Source organism: Carlito syrichta, unplaced genomic scaffold, assembly GCF_000164805.1.
Source record: "Carlito syrichta isolate Samal-C Ts95f unplaced genomic scaffold, Tarsius_syrichta-2.0.1 Scaffold154368, whole genome shotgun sequence".
NCBI classification, from domain to species: Eukaryota; Metazoa; Chordata; class Mammalia; order Primates; family Tarsiidae; genus Carlito; species Carlito syrichta.
The window spans coordinates 6,410-10,411 of record NW_007098464.1 but is presented as its reverse complement, the minus strand read 5'-3'; positions in this window follow the sequence as shown (position 1 = coordinate 10,411).

Here is a 4,002-nt window from a genome sequence, read left to right as displayed (position 1 = left end):
CTGGGCAGTACCCACCCACCCACCCATCCACTCAGCCCTGCCCCCGAGAGGGCTCCGGTTCAGGACAGAACATCCGAGAGGAGGGTACCCAGGAGAGGAGACCTCCCGTCTCAGAGTGGAACTGTCCAGCTTCCAAGAGAATAGAGGCTCGGTTTTGCAAAGTGGAGGGACAGGGAAGGAGGTTTCACCCACCGGCAGCCTGGGCCTTGTACTGTCTGTGTTTTGAAAACCACTAAAGTGCAAGAATTATTTTGCACTGTTTCTCCACTTGTTTTGTTTTTTCTGTTTTGTTTTGTTTTTGTTTTTCCTTTGAGGCTTTTGTTTCTTTTTTCAAACATACTTTCTTGGTTTTCTCATGGAGTATAGAGTTTAGCCGTTTCACAGACTCTGGGGCCCTCTCCTTACGTCCTTTTGGATGGGGAAAGGGAAGATGAGGCGGGTCCGAGGGGAAGGGGTCCCCAGCCTCCCTTACCCGTCCACCCCACGTCTCTGGTCCCCGGTCACCGCCTGAGTCTCATCTCCAGCATCGTCACCGCCACACAGTAGCCCACACGGATAGCACAGTTGTCAGACAAGATTCCTTCAGATTCCGAGTTGCCTACCGGTTGTTTGTTTGATTTTGGTTTCTTTTTTTTTTTCTTTTTTGAAGACAGCAATAATCACAGCACATATTACTGTAGTTCTTGATAGTTTTACATACGTACATACCATAGCTCTATTCTCTCCTCTCTTTTGTTTTCAACTTTTTTTTTAAGATAAATAAATGCTCATAATCGTTACTGGTGAAAAGGATAGAAAAATAACTCAACAAACAATATCAGTTTGTGAAAAACAAAAAGCGGGAAAAAAAAATCACCTGAATGCGGAAGAGCTCAGCTCCTGTTTAGCATTTTGTACTTAAGGAAATAAAATTAAAAAAAAAAAAAAAACACAGAGGATCTCTCACGTTTTATTAAAAAGTGAAGATTGCTGTATGCTATTTATTCAACTTATAATTTATGTTACTCCTTGATCTTTGTCTTTTGTCATGACAAAGCACTTATTTAATAAAGTTATGCATTCAGTTAGCTTGCGTCGGCTTCCTGCAAGGGCCCAAGGCGGCAGGCAGAGGGTGCGGTGAGCACCCAGGGTCCTGGTCAGCCCCCCGCCCAGAGGGGAGGGAGAAAGGACCCCAGCGAGGCTGGGCCGAGAGGCTTGCGCCCTCCAGAAAAGATGCCATCCTCACACACAAGTCCTCCCACCAGAACCCCTCTGGTGGCCCCTGCTCCATTCGTTCAAAAGCCACAACGATGCCTGACCCAGGGCAGCCTACTTAAACCCCTCTACCCGCCACCCGCCCACCTCCCTTGCCTCATGGGTAAAAACCGTAGAGGGTGCCGGCCATGGTGGCACAAGCCTGTAATCCCAGCACTTTGGGAGGCCGAGGTGAGAGGATTGCCTGAGTCCAGGGATTCGAGACCAGCCTGGGCCACGTGATGAGACCTCGTCTCTACAATACATCGAAAAGCGGGCCGGGCATGGTGGTGCACGCCTGTAGTTCCGGCTACTTGGAAGGCTGAGGCCAAGGGAGCACCTGAGCTCAGCAGGTGGAGGCTGTGGTGGCCGTGAGCATGCCACTGCACTCCAGTCTGAGTGACAGAGTGAGACTCCAACTCAAAAAAAAATAAAACCGCAGAGGGTGAGGATGTAATTCATTAATGTATACAAAGGCTGTAGGACAGTGAGCATTCAATACGAATTACAATGCTACTGCTCTGACCATTGCTATTATTGGCATCTTTTAATCTCAGCCCCTTGCTTGTTAAAAAAAGTGGCCCTGGGGCCAAGCACAGTGGCTCATGCCTGTACACCCAGCATTTTGGGAACCTCGTCTCTACAAAAAAAAAAAAAATTACTGGACATAGAGGCGCACGCCTATAGTCGCAGCTACTCGGGAGGCTAGAGCAGGAAGATTGTCTGAGTCCCAGAGGTCAAGGCTGCAGTGAACCATGATCATGCCACAGCACTCGGGCCTGGATGACAGAGTGAAACCCCAACTAAAATAAATATTATAAAAGTGGCCTTGCTAGGTGCAGTGGCTCACTCCTATAATCCCAGCACTTTGGGAGGCTGAAGCAAGAGGATTGCCTGAGCTCAGGGTTCAAGGACTGCCTGGGCAACTTGGTGAGAAGACCTCATCTCTACAACAAATCAAGAAAAATTATTCGGGCATGGTGGTGCACGCCTGCAGTTCCAGCTACTTGGAAAGCTAAGGCGAAAGGATCGCCTGAGTCCAGCAAATTGAGGCTGCGGTGGCCATGAGCGTGCCACTGCACTCCAGCCTGGGTGACAGAGTGAGAGACTCTGACATACAAAATAAAAATAAAAAATAAGCCGGGCTCGGTGGTTCAGCCTGTAATCCCATGCTTTGGGAGGCCGAGGTGAGCGAATTGCCTGAGCCCGCAGGTTCAAGACCCATCTGGGCAACTTGACAAGATCTCATCTCTACAATAAATCAAAAAAATTAGCCAGGCATGGTGGCACATGCCTGTAGTTGCAGCTATTTGGAAGGCTGAGGCAGAAGGATCGCCGGAGCCCAGCAGGTCGAGGCTGCAGTGGCTGGGAGTGTGTCACTGCCCTCCAGCCTGGGTGACAGAGTGAGACTCCAACTCGAAAAATAAAAATAAAAATAAAAAATAAAGTGGCCTTAATCCACCTTTGGGCACATGATGTGTTCCTTCCCCCTGGAGAGGATTTTAAGGAAGATATTTCTAGAACTTCCTCAGGCGCTTATTCCAGTGCCTTGTTAGCTCTGGACTCCTGGGACCCTCTGGCCCAGGTGGGTCCTCCCTGGGGCTCCCACCCAGCCCCCACTGCCGTGCGTGCCCAGTCAAGAGGGAGGCTGAGTGGAGAACCCTGATTCGAACACTCCAGTGCTTAGCGCACAGTTCACACCCCCTCCTGCCTTCTGCCTCAGTCACCTGCTGCCTTCCTGGCTCCCGGGCCCCTTCCCCTTGGGTTCTTCCCCAGTTCCCCGAGGTCCCTCTGAGTCCACAGAGCCATCAGCACCCTGTCCCTCAAGTGTCCCACGGGCTGCACCCCACAGGGTCTCTTGGTTCACTGGCACAGCTGGGACATCAGGGCGGCAGCTTCTCCACTCTACCCAGCTTGACAGCAGAGGCCTCTAGACCCTGGGTGTCCTGCTCCCACTGAGTCACTGAGGGCATCCCGCCTTGCCCTGTCCTTTCTGGGATTGCCCATCAGCCCGGGGTTCCCTTAGGTTTGTAGAGCTGAGGGGGGCGGGTGCCCACGCTGCTCTCTGGAGCCACCAGTGCCCAGCAGTGGAGGTAAAGACTGAGGGCAAAAAGGATGTGTGCGGAGGTGCAGAGGGCTTGGGGGGACAGGAAGAGGGACCCCGGGGGAGGCCTGTCACGTGGCACCACCCACCCTGAAGCCTCTTGCTTCTCCGTGGGAAGCTCCTCATCCTGCAATCTCCACCCACTGCCAGGAGGGGTGTGAACCAGGTCTTTCTCCCCACTGCCCCTCTTGGGGGCTCCCTTCATGCCCATCCTCGCCCACCCCACTGCGGGCCCACTCCCCAGTGCCGCCTCCTCCTGCCCTCATTTACCACTCCCTCCTGGCATCCCGCAGCCCTCCAGGATTCTGCCTCTCCCTGGGCTACGCCGCCCCTTGTCCCCCCACCAGCCTCCATGGTCACCGGGAAAGCCCACACAGCACCTGAGCAACTGCAGGACTCCCCAGGGTCCCCCAGGGAGTGAGACTGACAGCAGCCTGGAAGAGTGCGGAGGCCCCGGCCCTGTCGGTGGTCAGGCTTCCCCTCCACCCACCCAGCCACACGCTCCGAGCCTCGGACCCCAAAGAACTCCACATCTGAAACCTGAAAATCCCACTCGCCCACTCCAGTCGCTGCCTCCTATTAGAAAGAGAGAAATGAGCTGGGCTCGGTGGCTCAGCCTGTCATCCTGCACCTTGGGAGGCTGAGGTGAGTGGATTGCCTGAGCC